Source organism: Neopsephotus bourkii, unplaced genomic scaffold (assembly GCF_033783945.1).
Source record: "Neopsephotus bourkii isolate Nb327-2 ecotype Australia unplaced genomic scaffold, CSIRO-AGI_Nbou_v1 NB_1630, whole genome shotgun sequence".
Taxonomy (NCBI): Eukaryota; Metazoa; Chordata; class Aves; order Psittaciformes; family Psittacidae; genus Neopsephotus; species Neopsephotus bourkii.
Window position 1 is genome coordinate 11,183,679 of NW_026902105.1, and position 16,201 is coordinate 11,199,879.

Genomic DNA, 16,201 nt, shown 5'->3' on the forward strand with positions numbered 1-16,201 from the left:
AGATGTGTAACTCTTGAGTTTTTACCATCTACCCTGTCATCGTGCAGTTAGTTTTAATCCTTGTTTCCCTTCAAGAGCTTATGTTGTTACACTGCTACTACAGGTCCTTTGGTGAAATAACTGCTCCTCTCTTCCACCCCAGCCTTTTAGTTACACATTTCTTTGCTAGAGAAAAACACAAGGTCATCCCCAGCCTTTATGGAGAAGCAGAGAAGAGAGCAGTTTGTTGGTGCTTATTTTATCCCATCTCTCTTAAAATGCAAGCACCCAGTACCTGCTTGGATCTTTTGCATCCTCACAGTTGTAATATTAGTAAATAGAAATATTTAAAAATAATTAGTAAATAGAAATATTGTATTGAAAAGTTTTGTTACAAGAATTAGGTGTAGAAGCACTGAACAATAAAAATGGTTTATGCACGATCAGGCAGAGAATTAAAACCTCCTTTTCCATAGCCTGGCTGGCACCATACCCTCTCGCTTCTCCTTTTCCTCTGGTGCACTTGTGTCCCTGGGTTATGTGTTGCTACCTGAATAGCTTGGCTTCTCAGTACAGTATAGGATACATCAATTTCTGAATGGGTCCCTAAAGATGTGACAACCGGTGTCACAGATGACAATGGATACATCAGACCTGCAAGCCTCTTATTTATCTGTTTGCTTGTATTTTTAAAGTTACTGCCTTTGGCAAAACCAGTGCAATCATTCAGTCTGTTGGAATTGCCCAGTTAAGGCTCTGATCAGATAAAGGTCTTTTGAGATGCAATTATAAGCAAGAAAGCATTGAGATGGCCAACTTGGCCTCCATGAGGAATGTGGGTTCTGACTTGAAACAAATACATGGCAAGGCTGTGATTTCAACTTGGTTTTCTCCCAGAATAAGAATGGTGTCTCACTTTTTGTAACAGTCTTCCCCCCCCAGTGAAACTTGGCATTTTTTCTGCCTGCAAGGGGGAGATGATTTTGGTAGAGCAGGATCCAGTCAAGATGCAGACATGGTATAGCGGAGCTGAGCCTGAAATGTTACTGATCCCCGGCAAGTTTGCTATATATATGTGCCAGTCCTCTTCCTAGCTATGGAGAGCAGGGATGCCCAGCTTCCCAGGGTATGAACACTTATGTTTAGCCCATTCCAATAGATAACAGGAGATGGGACCTCAGTGCAGTGTCCTTAATTACATCTCCATTCCCCATTCCTCCTCTTCACACTCACCCTGCAGCCGAGAACTCACCATTACTGTAGGAATTGACACCGGCGAGCCAGCATTAAAAACTAACACTTGCTATTTTTACCTGTCTGTTGGGGATTGGTTTTGGAAGCAAAATGCTAAAGGCAAATAAATAAGTCAGTAAGCAAAGCACTTAAATGAATGTGCAGCCATTATAACTGATATCAGGGCAAAGGAATGCAAACAGGCCAGTCTGTGGCTTGATGCCTTTAGCTCCTGTCCCTCTGTTTTGTTTTTCATTTTGAGCACAGGAAGGGGCCAGTATATGACCATATGCTTACAAAATAGTGGTTACACATCTTCCAAACAATGTTGTCATAGTAATGATATGTCATGTATGTGTCACATTTTGTCACGCTGTGGATGTACCTCTGTGACTCCAAACCATACTGTGTTTCCTCCTCCTGTTTTTTGTCAATAGTAATAGCAATTGTTTCCAGGCAATTCTGCATCTATTCTGAATAAATTGGAAATGTGATTTCACTTCATTCAGTGCCAATGGGAAATCCATATCCTGGGAAATTTGCAAGGGTATTGTAGGGAAAATGTTATGCATGTGCTTAAGCTTCGTTGATGTTGATCAGGTTAAGTGTGCTCTTAAGCCTTAGGAGCTATTGGCTCTTTCTAAGAGTTGGTCTTAGTGGGGGGTTCTGAAAGAAGGCGAAGTGGTCTCCACTTGCAAGGCTGTAAAGGCGGAAGTGCACCTTGAGGGAAGGAACAGTCAGCAGAAGTTGATGCTGATATTGCTGTGAATGTTATTTTGGTCATACCTTTTCATTTTCCAGAGATAAGATCCTTCCAGCATGATCCAGAGATTCCTGCAATTTTCAAAAGTTGGTTTTAGTTTGTTTTTCTCCCCTCGTGATTTGTTTTCCCTTAATTTTCTTGTCATGTAGTTGCCTTTGCAGTTTTAAAAAGGTTCTGAAGTTAACACTACTTTGAGGCAGGGATATCTAGGCCAAAGAGGTTTGCACCTCTGGTGTGAGCAAGTTCTTGTGATTTTTGGGGAGGGAGGTCTTGTGATAAGAACATGGTGGAGCAGGGAATCAAGGCTCCTAGGTCCAGATTTCATCTCTGTGGCTTTCCCTCCTGTGAACCTTTGGCAAATGAGAGATGAATGCAGTCTCCATATACCCATCTTTAAAATAGATCTCCCTTGGGGAGAGTATGGATTAATTAACATTTCAGAGGCGCTTTGAGTTCCTTTGATAGGTGTTGCAGAAATGCGGAAAGGGTTTTTTTCTTGCTAGACATGAGCTGTCTAAAGGATGGGTTCTAATGATGTTGGTTTACCTCCTAAGAGCTCTTTTTCAAATAGAAGGCTATTTAACTTCTTACGTATGGACCAATATGGCATCTTACTGCCAATTTGAACCAAATAAAATATACAGCATTTGGACCAACACTAGATTTGGTGCTTTCCCGTCATGAAATCTCATGCTGATAATTTGCCAGTAGCCTCAGGGCTCTGATAGTATAGTGTAGCATCTGATAGCCAGATGCTATACTGCACCTAATTTGCATCTGTATTTACATAAATGCTTTAATTAAAATTATATGCACCAACCTGAGATAGATGAGCAGCACTGCCTGCTATTTGTTTACATTCCCTGACAATAAAACTCTGCCTTGGCTGCTTCTTGCTGATTGTACAACTTGACAAGGCTATTTGAAGGGCTGGCTAGAAACTTGACAGATTTCCAGTTAGGCTCTGCTGTGAACTGAGGAGCAACCTTAAGCTTCCAGGACCAAATTCTGCTTTTATTTTGGAGTAGAGATGATTTGAGCTTCTTGATTCTAGGGGTCAAATTTGGTCTGTGGATGCTGTAGATTTAGGGTAGTTTTATGCAGTCAAGATTTATAGCTTCTTGCAGACAGTGTCTGCAGTGTCATGCAAAATGTGAAACCCCGCTGAGAACAGTAGAAAAACATTTTAATACAGCTTCCATCAAGAATAAAATGCCTGATCACTGTGTGTGTCTGAATGGGGCATTACAGAGCTCCTTGTAGGGCAAAGTGCTCTAAATAAAAGGGATTTTGGGGCCTGAGTGGGATACTGATTGTTTCAGTAAGCTCATGGCTGAGTTTGGATGAAGGCAGTGGAGACTCTGGCTGAGATTTTTGCTTAGACCACACATTCAATATGGAAAATGCAAGCATATGAATATAAATTAAATCCAAGTCATGCAGTTTGCCTTTGGACAGTGGAGAATGTTCTGGTTGATGTAGCAGTGCTGCTTCCCAGTTATTCAGAAGTTGTCCTAAAGTGTTGTGAAGAAATCGGGTGGCAAAGTTATGACCAGTTTCAGAGACCACGTTGAAGACACGCAAAGGACAGGGTAAAGAGAGCCAAATTACCCTGCCTGGATTTGAAGGGTTGCTCAGCTTTATTTAAAGGTGTTTATTTAACTTGCTTTATGCAAAATACTTCAAAGCCACTGTTCTCTTCACTACGAGATGGTATGTATGTGGGGAGTTGAACTAGATGACCTCTAAAGGCCCCTTCCGAGGCAAAGTCTTCTAGGATTCTGTATACATGTGAGCATTACCAGTCACTTTCTCCAGTGATCTCTGACTATATTTGCCTGTAGTAATTTCTGAATTGAGCTTGAGAGAGTCCATTCAGGTTCAGCCTATTCAAACATTACCCACTTGCCTGATAGTTCCATTGAAGAGGGTAAACTGCGTCACATATTACAACCTGTCATGGGGCGGGTGACCAAAAGGGCGATGGATGGGTGACCTGTTCATTGAAGCCCACATGCAAGAGCACAGGCACAAAACCATGTATATTTGCCACACAGTGACCTCAATATTTAAATTAGGTGTTAGTAAGCAGCCAAAATGCACATCTAAGGGTGTGGGATGAGTAGCAGGGTGACCTGGTAGCGATGGGAGCCGGAGGCCACCCGATTCCCATGGGCATTGCAGCACCATGACCATCATCCCGGTGCAGAAATGGCAGCCACCAGTGACTGCAGAGGTGATACGCTGCACGGCACCAGTGCCCAGCCACTGGGGTCTGCTGGGGGTTCATAGCCACTGAGCACTTTGCATTGCTAGGACATGGTGGTTTCAGCTGAGTAATGTGCACAACAAAGCTGGATTTGCAAACTTGCAAAGCTGCAGCCTTAGCTTAAAATGAGGTAACATAAATAAATCCGAGCTATCAGTCTTGCTTTATCTCATCTGTAATAAGAAGATGAACACTTCCCATATTAAATTCATTATGGTGGGGTGATAGTTGAGAGGAAGGTGGGGAAGGCAGCTGAAGGAAAGCAGCCCTTGTTTCCCCCCAAGGGAAGTCCTGTTAGGATGGGATGTGTGTGTTAAGTTCTGCTCTGTGGTTGCCTTCCCCAGCAGGGAGGTCCATCAACCGGTTGTCGATCCACTTCCCCTCTGCCATCCACGTCACATCTCCCATCAAGGCTGGCACTAGAGCCCAGCCTTGGGAAGGAGTAGGATGGCTGCCAGCAGACAGAAACCTTGGGAATTTGGGGTTCGCAGCCAGTTTCAGTGATGGTTGAAAGAGGTGTTGGCACCTCTGTTGCTACCAAGTTTGGCTTTCCCCAGCTGATGTCTCAGTGTGTTTTGGGATGGGAGAGCAAGCCAGGGCAGGGGTTCAGCGAGCAGCCCTGCATTTGGAGGTTTATTTCAAAAATGATTGTGCCTGTTTGATTTCAAATTCACTGCTAATGCTCCAAGTGTAGCAAGAGCCGTGGGCCAGCCCCTCATCAGCCTGAGCGTATTTTAAGAATTGTGCCATTCAGAGATACCTGGAGATTTGGTTGAGAGATGCCTGGCCTAGTTTTCCAGGGCAGCTAGCACTGAGTTTTCATTTCCCTATTTAACGTGAGCTCCCCCGTCTTATTTTTCAAGGCATTTTCTTGGAAAGGTTGCAAAGCTTCAAGCATCCAGATAATGCATGAGGGAGGAGAGAAGTTGAGGTGCAATATAGCAACAATTCCTGCAATTCTTGTATATGAAGAGCTGCACTTCAGCAGTGGATGGTGTACAGCAGGGTGGGGTGCTTGAAGGAGGGTCCCCTTGAGTGAGGGGACTGCAGTGAGCACAGCTCACTTGTCTGCAGCTCTTTGGTTACAGATGTGCAACGCTGGAGGCAGCATCCAGCAGCCTAGTGCAGGACTGGCACAGTGCCCCTAATGACAGCAAGGCTTAATTGGGTAAAACTGTGGCAAGAAAATGTTTGGCTTTAATCGTTTGCATATCAGAAGTCTGCCAGGCTGGGGGTTTTGTTTGTGTTACACAATGGGTGCAGTGGAAATGATTACTCATCTTTCCCCCAGCTCTGCAGGCTGGGAAAATGGAATATAAAAAGACTGAGGGATCCTCCTGATGATCCTCTGGATCTCGAGAGTGCCAGATGGGCATCCCAGAGCCAGCAAAGCAGTGCTCGGCTTAGTCAGACCCCTCTCAGGTTCTGAATGGGAAGTGCAAATGGCCCTGCTCGCTGTGTGCTGGGTTTGATCTTGCCAAAGCGGGTGCCCAGCTTTCAGCAGAAGCACGCTTGCTAATCAGGCTCTTGGGCAATGTGATGTTATTGCCAGCATCACACCACCACCGAAATATGCAAAAGCATCTCTCAGAAGTGAAAGGACTCCTGGAAACACAGTAGAGAGACGGTTCATTGGCTGTTTTCACCAGAAGTTAATTAGAATTCCCAACTACTTTGATTTTTTCTGCTGTCGTGTGGATTGCAAGCGAATTATCTGAGTTGCTCTTACTACAAACCGTCACCTGTTTGTAGGTATGCTTCTGGAAGTGTCCTTTCTCCGTTTCCCACCCGTGTGTACAGGTGAAGCCAATACGAGATTTTTATGCTCTCTGCAACAAGTCACCTCCTCTGAAGACAGGATCCAGCCCTTTGTCACCCGAGACCAGTTCTTATTTATTATTTCTATTTCAGAGCGCCTCAAGACACACATTGGGTTGATGAAACAACATAAAGCAAAGCTGAAGGCTGTGCCAAATGGTTCATAACCATGGAGGAAAACTTGGCAGAGGGGCAGAGAAAGGGAGGGATGAATTAATGGCAAAACGTGCCTGAGTGGTTTTAATGTGTTTGTCAGACGTTAGCTTTCCTAGATGTTGTCAGCTCTCTAAGTTTTGTACACCTAACAGCAAAGATGTTAAATAGTATTTACTGAAAGCAGCAGCAGTATGGGGAGAGGGCATTTACTGACTTCAGAAATCAATCCAGATGCTCTTTCACTGTTAGTTATACTTTATTTTATATCTCTATATATATATCTACTTTCTTGATTTGGACTCACCCAACAAAACTAATCCTTGGCTCAGATGAATGTTTGACTCAAGTTTTGATGTTATCTTTTTCTTCTTTTTAAACTAATAAAGCTTTAACTTTAAAGAAAAAAAAAAATAAAAACGGTGTGGTATTTGCAGAATCAATGGAAAAGCTGACCCAGATAAAAGTGCACAAAAATTGGTTTCATGCCCTAGAACTTTTCCTGCATGCTTTTTGATGCAATGTATGTGATCCTTCAAAAAGGAGGTAACATACAGTGATCTCGGCAGCTTTGAAGAATTGTTCTGGAGGAATAACAAGGAGCACTGGAGAAAGGGGTGTACATGTGAACCTTTTTTTCCCCCTCATTAAATATATCATGAGGCGGAAGAAATCAATGTCATGTTGCTGGTTATGAGGAAGGATAGGATAAATTTTGTATGAAATCTGGTTTTGTCTGATTTTTAAAGGGTGAAGGTGCATTTCTCCTGAACAGCTCTTCACAGTAGGATGTGAATTGCATTTTATCTTCCTTGCTTCAAATCTGCTCGTGCTGGAGTGAGTGGCAAAGGTGTATCCCAATAGCAGGATTCACTCTCAGAAACGTAATTGTGCCCTGGATCCTGAATCAGGTAGAAGGCTGTAAAAAGCATCTGCTGCCACAGATGTATTCCAGTGTACGTAGGACCCAAATCTTGATTCCAGTATAGCTCTTGGGTCTGCAGGACTCAGATACACAGTGTCTGAATCTGTTTTGCTTTGGCTTCCAAAAACATCCGAGGCTGTTCAGTGCTGTGGACCTGGAAGCATAACACATCAGCATTCAATGCAGACATAATCACAGTGAATGTAATAGATTGATAGGACAGATTTGTGAGACCGTGAGACTGGCAGGCTGTAAGGAGAAAGTCGTCTTCCATCCCTTTGTTAAAGTCTAGCTGGAGGGGAAGGATGGGCCAAATCTACCCATTCTTAACAGAATAAGCAGCTGCAGCGTCCAGGCTGTGCTGGCTATCCCCAGGATAGGGAGAAAATGCCACAAAACAGCTGTTTTGTGGGGATTTCCATACACTTTTCTGGTCCTCAGGGTTGGACGCTGTTGTTCAGTGCTTGGTGTGTGCAGACTTTCCCCTCTTGACTGCATTTACTGGAGCATGGGGGGGGACTGAAGTGTGGGCACTGGGGGCTGTGTGGCTGGGGAGCAAGTGCAGCAGGCAGGCACGTATCCTGGGATGGGCTCCTCTCCAACAGGCTGCTTCAGGAGCTTGCAGTGAGGAGAGAGCTGAAGCACAGGACCATGTGGCAACGTATGTGTAGGGCACTCCGTCAACCTTTCCTATGGCCTCTCTGTGCCTCCTTGATGACTTGCAGCTGGAAATAGGTCACTTGGCATGAATGTAGGGGATGCTGACCCAGGTGTATCTCACTTAACTTCCAGATATTGAACACTCTTACTGAGAATAAGATACTCGGTAACACTGAATGGTGCTGGTCTTCAGAAGCGAATGAAGCACAAGCACAGTTACTTGAAAGGAGCAAAGTGCTTTCTTGCTTTATATTTACACCCTGTGCTCATTTCATTTCTTGTACCACTTTTTCACTGACGGCTGCTGTGTTTGGCAGGAATTTGCAAACACATGGGTGCTTACAGCCAAAAGTAGGAATGGTCTGAGCAGCCGGAAAAGGGAAACCCCTTCCTCTTGTATTTATTTTTATAACGGCAAAATATCGTCACTGCCTGGCCTTGATCAGCCTTTTTTTGTTTTTCCTTTTAAGTTGTCTTTTGATTTTCAGCTTGAAGGTTGAGGGAAACAAAAGAGGGAATAAATTAAGAGCAGGAGAAAAGAGTGTCTGCTGTTGGGCTGGGTCATGTGGTGAGGAAAGCAGGCTGAAACTGGAGACACCAGGACAAACCTAACAGCAGTACTGGGAGGCTTTAACTTGTGTTACTCTGACAGTCATCTAAGCAGTGAATGTAGCTAGTGATGTTTCTGGCTGCAGTCCAGGTTAAATAGTGTTGTGCACACATGAAGTTGTGCTGATGGGCTGCTGCTCGCTTCGCTTGCCCTATCAGCCTTAGCAATACCTCTTAGAGGCAGTCTGGAATGATGAGCGCCATCCTTTCCAAATTGGCACGTGCATTTAGACCATGGGGCCTGATGTGGGTTAGCATGTTTTTGTATTTTTTGCTTCAGTTCTGTCTCTCTCTCTGTTGGTCTTTTCCTCTATAGCACTGCTGTTGTTGTGAGTAAGGGTATTTGGAGGGGAGAGGAGGGTGTGATTCTTGGCTACGTCCCCTGGGTACAGCATACACCACTTCCCTTCAGCAAACTTGTATGATGACACCTGGATGGATCTGAACACAGGGCCTGCAGTGCTGTGGGATTGAGTGGCTGGAAGGCTGCCCATAAGAAAGGGTGGGGGGTGTTGGTTGATGACCAGCTGAGGATGAGCCAGATTGTGCCCAGGCAGCCAAGAAGCCAACAGCATCCTAGCCTGTATCAGCAGTAGTGTGGCCAGAAGGGCCAGGGAAGTGATTGACCCCCTGTAATCAGCACTGGTGAGGCTGCACCTTGAATCCTGTGCTCAGTTCTGAGTCCCTCTCTGCAAGAAAGACATTGAGGTGCTACAGTGGGTCCGTCCAGAGAACGGCAATGAAGATGGTGAGGAGTGTGGAGCACAAGTATTATGAGGAAGAGCTGAAGGAGCTGGGGTTGCTTAATCTGGAGAAAGGAGGCTCAGGACAGATCTTACTGTTCTCTCCAGCTACCTGCAAGAAGGTTGTAGGTGGGGTGTCAGTCTCTTTTCACAAGTAACAAGTGATAGGATGAGTAGAAATAGCCTCAAGTTGCACCAGGGGAGGTTTAGATTGGATAGTAGGAAAAATTTCTTCTCAAAATGGTTGTCAAGTATTGGAACAGGCTGCCCAAGGAAGCAATGGAGTCACCATCCGTGGAGGTATTTAAAGGTGAGTAGATTTGGTGCTTAGGGACATGGTTTAGTGGTGGACTTGGCAGTGTTAGATTACCGGTTGGACTTGGTGATTTTACAGGTCCTTTTCAAGTAAATGATTCTATGATTCTATGACTGGGCATCCCGTGATGTTGATAATTAATTATCAGACGAACCATCCGCAGCTTGGTTGTTTGAAAATAAAAGCTATTGCTGTACATACGTCAGGCAGCAAAAGCGTCCTACAGCGGTGGTACTGTAGCAACCACTGTGTTGGAAAACAGTTATCAGTCATGGTTTTGACAGAGGAGGGTCTAACAACTGTTTTCCAGTGTGCTTATTACTATGGACAAGCAGGTAAATAAGCAGAGAGTGGCAGTCTGAAATGCAGGGTTTAAGAGGAATACAGTTAAATAGTTCAACCCTACTGAAAGCCAGATAAAATAATGCTGAACTTTCTGTTGGCCAGAACCATACAGGACATAGCTCACTCTGTCTGGTTGAATTTTCTTTCGTGACCAAGCATTCTTCTCCTTGCTTCAGAGCCCTTGCTGCCAAAATACTGTACAATACTGAGATTTCTCACCCCTCAAGAAAGCACTTTGATTTGTTGAAGGAAGCTAAGAACAGTTAAGGAGATAGGAAAGAATGTAGTATACCTTTCTCTGCTGACATCCACAGCTGGGGGATGTGTTGAAAAGCAAATATAATCCACTTCAAGCAATGCTTTCCCATTCTCTTTCATTTTGGTCAGTGCTCTGGTTCCCAATTAACTAAATTTAACAATGCAAACTGATATGCAGAAAGGCTGTACAACCTCAGCTCTCATTTACTCTTATTTTGCTGTTACTTGGTCTTCACTTATGCTTCCAAATACTTCCAGAAGCAGCTGGCATTGCAAGAGGGCATTGCAAAGAGGGGTTTGAGCCATTCCTGTAGCTTGTAGACACTTTCCTGAGGGAAGAAAAGTCTGGGGAGCTGCAGAGTGCTGTGGCCTTGGAGTGACTCCCTGGGACAGCCTCTGCTCACAGGTACCTGCAAATGGTGCAGGATTAAGACCTCATGCAAGTGCTTGCCACACTGCTGAGGTGGAGAAGGTGACCCTTGGCAGGAACCTCCTACTCTGTGTTTTCCAGGTTGGTGCCAGTGGTTTTCCCAGGCTGTGGGGTGGAAATATCTATCCCTGTTTCAGCTTCTTTCAAAAGGCTGGAGAAAGGTCCCTGAGCACCAAGTGGGGTAGGGGTAAGACTGCTGGGGATGGAGAGGGGTGAGGGATATCTCCGGGCCTCTCCAAGCATCACCATCTACACAGGTTCTGTGTGCTTTCACGTCAGGGTTTTTTAGTAGCTTTCTTACTGCCTCTTTAGGTATTTGATGGAATCTCTGGATTGTGTTTTATGCATTTGTCATCGAGATGGGGGCAGGGATGGATTAATTTTATTAGCGTTAAAAGTGGTGTTGAAGGGAAGGATGCTCGTGAGCACATTGCTCCCTTGTGCTAAGTCTGCCAGGTTTGGTGAATGTTTAACAAGGACTGGATCAGCAGCCAGGAACTGATGGGGCACTCAGGATCTGTTGGGATAACTGGGTTTTTCAGCATGTGAAGACAGACGACTTTCAGGAACACTTGTATCTGCTAATCACGCTGTAATAACAGTCTGCAATCTACGAGCTGCAAACCCCCCATTTCCGACACAGCTGTGCATATTTAATTCAATAGAAGGCATTTCTACTCTAGTGTTAGAAGTAATTCAGATCGCTAAGGTGGTAATTTTGATCATGGTAGCTTTTAGGGAAATCTAGGTATAAGCTAGGAGGAGCAGGGACATGCGGGTGGCTGCCAGCCTTGCTGTGTTCCTGCCCCACTGAGCCAGCAGAGGAAAGCAGCATCCCCAGGCTCATTAGCTTAATGAAGAAAGTTGCCCTGACCCATTGCCTGAGCCAGCACATTTTGGGCATTGGGCCAGGCAGGCCGTGGGGGTAAGGTCAATGGCAGTGATGGCGGAGAAGCACCAAAGCCTCATGGGGTTGCAGAGGATGGGCATGACCTGCCCAGCAGCGATGCTTTTGTCTGACCACAGAGTTTAAACCACCAAGTTGGCATCTTTCAGGAAAAGAGGTGGGGAGGAGGTTGGGGTTTGTTTTGCTTCGTTTTGAGCGCAGCTGGGGAAAGCCAAGCACTTTCAGGGCTCCCATTTCTGTCTGTAAAATGTTCCTTTGCAAAATTGATCATTTCTGTAGGTTGAGAGTCTCAAAGGAGCTTTTTTGTCAAGCAGCTAAAAAGTACCGTTATTTCTCTTCCCAGCCCTAACAGCAGCTTGAGATTTACATTTTAGCTCACTCAAGGTATCTTGGCAATCTTTTTTTGTGAGCAATTTCATTGTGAACCAAGCAAATGAATCCCGTTTTCAGGTGGTGACTGCTGTGCTGTTTGGGGGGCAGAAACCGTGCGAGTGCCGGTGTTTCTCAAGTGACCTACTTGAATAAAGTGTTTAAAAAATCTTCATTTCGCTTTGTTTCACCATGCGTTGTTATGCACAAGCTATTCCTGTGAACCAGGTGGGGTGTGGTAATTCATGAACCACCATCATCTGTTTTGTATGTGTACAAGGACCAGCAGATACAGACCTCCCAAGCTGTTGTCCATGAGTCTGCGGGTGTTCATGTGGCATGGCTCGTATAAATGAGGACATGATGCCTGCATGGATGCCCTCCCATGGAGTGGGGAGGTCTGGTCTGAATTCACCTGATCCTGGAGTTGTGATGCGTTTCAGGGACATGATGCTTTCATGGCAAGGAGAGTTGCCTCCTCTGCCTTGAGCTGGCTTGGAGTAAGCGTGCCCCCACGGGAGACTCCTCAAGAGTTGCCAACACAGGGATGCTCAGGACAAATAAACTTGGGCAAGAGCTTTCGTTAGTAATTACGTACTGTTGCAACAAAGAAAAATTGCATTTCTCTATGAATGTGGTGAGATTTCATAGCAGTTTTCCAGTATATGAAAGGGGCCTACAAGGATGCTGGAGAGGGATTCTTCATCAGGGACTGTTGCAATAGAGCAAGGGGTAATGGGTTTAAACTTAAACAGGGGAAGTTCAGGTTAGATATAAGGAAGAAGTTCTTTACTGTGAGCGTGGTGAGGCACTGGAATGGATTGCCCAAGGAAGTTGTGAATGCTCCATCCCTGGCGGTGTTCAAAGCCAGGCTGAATAGGGCTTTGAGGAACCTGGTGTCCCTGCTCATGGCAGGGGGTCGGAACTGGATGACTTTAAGGTCCTTTCAAACCCAAACCATTCTATGATTCTATGATTTCACTATTGCCTAACTCCAGGCTTTCAAAAGCAGCGGATCTCCCAAAATCATTAAATTGTTTAAAAGATGTGAAATATGTATGTATATATATGTATATGCATACATTACCAACTTCTTTCTGAGCTGTTATGTTAAACCCAAATCATATTCTCATAGCCACAAGGAGTAGAAACTTTTTACACGCTTTCTGAAGATGATTGTGCAGTACGAGTACACCAGCAAGGGGCTGGATTTAATAACCCTGGAGATGTCTTTCTGCTTTACGTTTGTGAAAGCAGGGATCATCACAGAAACTTCACCAGCTGGGTCTTTAGGAAAGGCACCAAAAATTGTAAGGCTCATTATAGTCCTAAGAAGCAAAAGCAACATACATATTCATTTTCATTAACTTTCTAAGCAGAGGTTAGAGATCTGCTTAGAGGTTAGAGGGGAAAGACGGGGCTGTGCTGCACTACAGGTGATTTTGTTGTTCATTTAAAGTGTTTTATCCCCGGGGGTGGTTTTGGTCCTGTTGGCAAGATGCAGGGTCACTTTTGCATGTTGGACACAGCACTGAAAAAGCAGGGTTTCAGATAGTGGTTTTGGTACGAGATAACTGGACTAAGTCCATTAAATACAGGAACAACTTGGCTCCAGGCATGCAGCCTACAGTGGGAGAATGGAGGATTTAACTCAAAAGAGAGAGGAAGGGTAGCAGAAGGTGGCCGGCTGAGTCCAAAAGCTTTGGAGGTGTAAATAGCACAAAATCAGCAGCTATCCCGTATGTGTATTGCTCTTTTGCAATTCAGTGAAACTGGCAATTTTTTGCCTTACTCTGAGATGGAGCAAAGCGAGAAGCAGCTTCCCTTTTATCTATGAATAAATATGCAGCTTTTTCTATTCTAAGCTCTTAAAAGATGGGTTTGGTTGTGTAACAGCTCCTGGCCTCCCATCTCCTCTACTAGCCATGATGTTCTTTCAGGAAATCAAGTTGTAGTTCCTTTTGAAAAGAGCCGAAAAACACCCTCCTAACCTGCTGGGAAGGAGCAAAAAACTCCAGTGAAGGAATCTGGGGTGGAATCTGCCCTTCCTCTGGCCAGATAACAAGAGCCTGAAGTTTCAAACTCAAGTACTTCAGCTTGAGATGAAAATGCAGGTAGTGCTCTTGGTGCTGCTGAAGCAATTGATTAGCTTCTGCCTCTTGAGGAACTAGCAGGGTGTTTTGCTGTGTGTATTTTACTCAGAGAGGTCCCATGACCATTTATTTTCTCTTTGCCTGTTCTTTGCAGACCTGCAGGCATGGTGTTTCTCAGGTGTGAAAGGTGAAATTTTTTGTATCAGTTCTGCAGTTGCAGTTGCTGAAGCTAAACCTTCCTCTCCCATTTCTGTAGGGGAAAAATGAGGAAAGCCGCCTTTAGCTCTGGGACACAGCAGGTGAGTCCCTTGAAGGAGGAGAAAGGCAATTTGGATGGCATTTTGTCCAAGGCCCCAGTAGTCAAACAGAGCTTGTTCTGGTGCACGTCTCCAGCAGCAGATGTTTTGTGGGTATTTCCAGTCCAAACCACAGCAGTGGTATCTTAGGACATCAGTGTGTGAGTGCTCCCCACTGTTTGCTTGGCCTAAGAAATGTGGATTCTTTTTTTCCCAGGAGGCCCCAAGGTTTGTTGTGCTCCTGTAACAGGGCTGGAGGACCAGCTCTTTCAGATTCTGCTTCTGTCAGTGGTGGTCAATGGGAAAGGGAATCGCTGCGATTCCTGTCAGTCGGCATTCCTGGGTGCTGGTGAAAAGAACAACATTGCAAGTCAGAGAGTGGAAGAGATGTCTGCTATTTTCACTTCTTTTTTTCCCTCAACTTACATAGTTTTCCCCCTTTTGTAGGTATTAGAAGTTCTGCTCGCCTTCAGAGAGGTGTAAGTACTGAGATTCCTGGGATGTAAGAAATACAGTGCTGTGAGTAGCTTTTTTCCCCTATTTTCCCTTAAGTGAGAAACACAAGCTCGCTTGAACAGAAGGAAGATTTTTTTTTCTTAATTTCTTTTTTTAAAGACATTTTAAGAAATGTTTACAGCAAGCAAATCCAGTCTTTTGGAGCCAGTTGTGTGCCTTTGGCACCTCTTCACAAGCCACAAAATAAAGTCAGCATTGTGTCACCACATAGGCTGAATAATTATCTCTCTGCAGATATGAACCACATGAATGCATTAACTGAGAATATGGTCAGCAGAATGGACCATTAGCACCATCTGAAGCTTGTTTGTTGTTTCCAAGCTTTACCAGCCTTGAGAAACAAAATCTTGCTGGAGAGTTGATGGAAGGCGTTCCTTGGGAAGGAAGTCTGTAAGGGGAGAAGAGCACAGATTGACTGTGAGGTTTGGTTTTGTGTGCATGCACACCACCCTAGCCCTGTCATCAAAACAGAAAGCTATCCAATACTTAGCTCTTCCCTGATGTGATAAAGCAGCATTGGAGGAACTTTACAGCACAGGAGACACCTGCATGCTTTGCTCCCTCCCTTCCTCCAAAGCGGTTTGGCCAGGAGCTTTATATATAAATGTATAAATATAAAAGTGTGCATATAAATGTATAAATACAGAAGTGTACATTTAAGGAGCAACTTCACCATGGTGTTTTCCATTGCTAAAGGATTTCTTAGCAGCTGTGGCTGGTTTGCAGCTCTCCAAGTGGACCAGCCAGGGCCTCAGTAAACTAACCTGGGTAGACCCTGGTTGGAGTCCTGGATGCAGCACAGGCTCCTGAAGCAGCTGTTTTGGGCTGGTGCAAGGCTCGATAGCAGAGCTCCAGTTTGGATTGGAGGTTTGGATGCTATTGCTCTGGGCTTTACTGCTTTAAGTAATTTCTTAGTAGAAAGGGCTGAATATGGGGAGGGATTGAGGTTTTTAAAATCAGCCCAACTCTCATCCCATTTTTACCCTGTTCTATGGTGATAGAAATCTATGGTTACTTGGAAATCAGCAGAGTTTTGTTTCCATTTTTATTTCAGTGGCTTACAGCCTGTTTGCTGTTATGGCAGTACAGTTGTATTTGGGCTAGAGTAGAATAAAAACCCCACATTGAAATGAGCCTGAAAAAAGAAAGGGAGAGAAACTTGAGTCAATCAGTGTTTGGTAAAGATGTGGTAAAAAGCCTTTAATAAATATGTAACAAGCATTCAGAAACTGGTAAGGAAAAAAACTGAATAAGGAATCCTACTTTCAGCCTTTTGTGAAGGCAGTGAGTGTAGTTACTGGGAGAAAAGGGATGTGAAATTAGGATGATGTTTTGTATTGGTCCTCCCTCACTAAGGTCCATACAAACATTTTCTCCTCGCTCTTTGGTGTTTAAACTGTCACATGAGACCCATTAATTGAGCTGTGGGGTTTATTATTTTCAGTCACAAGAATTGCACAGGATGGGCTCTGGTCTCTTTTCTACAGCTGTGTTGTCTACAAATTGATGGGAACAGTAG

General features: G+C 44.5%; 1 protein-coding gene across 4 annotated transcripts in view; it reads left to right on the top strand.

The window, feature by feature from the left end:
- ZHX2 (zinc fingers and homeoboxes 2) overlaps window positions 1-16,201 on the top strand; it is a 74,963-nt gene that overhangs the window by 17,808 nt on the left and 40,954 nt on the right. For 2 of the 4 annotated variants that reach the window (XM_061373487.1, XM_061373486.1), the window contains exon 2: window positions 14,614-14,685. The exons of the other annotated variants lie outside the window; for them this stretch is intronic. The gene's annotated coding sequence lies outside the window, so the exon portion shown is untranslated. The remainder of the gene's footprint in view (window positions 1-14,613; window positions 14,686-16,201) is intronic. 4 annotated transcript variants of the gene reach the window in all.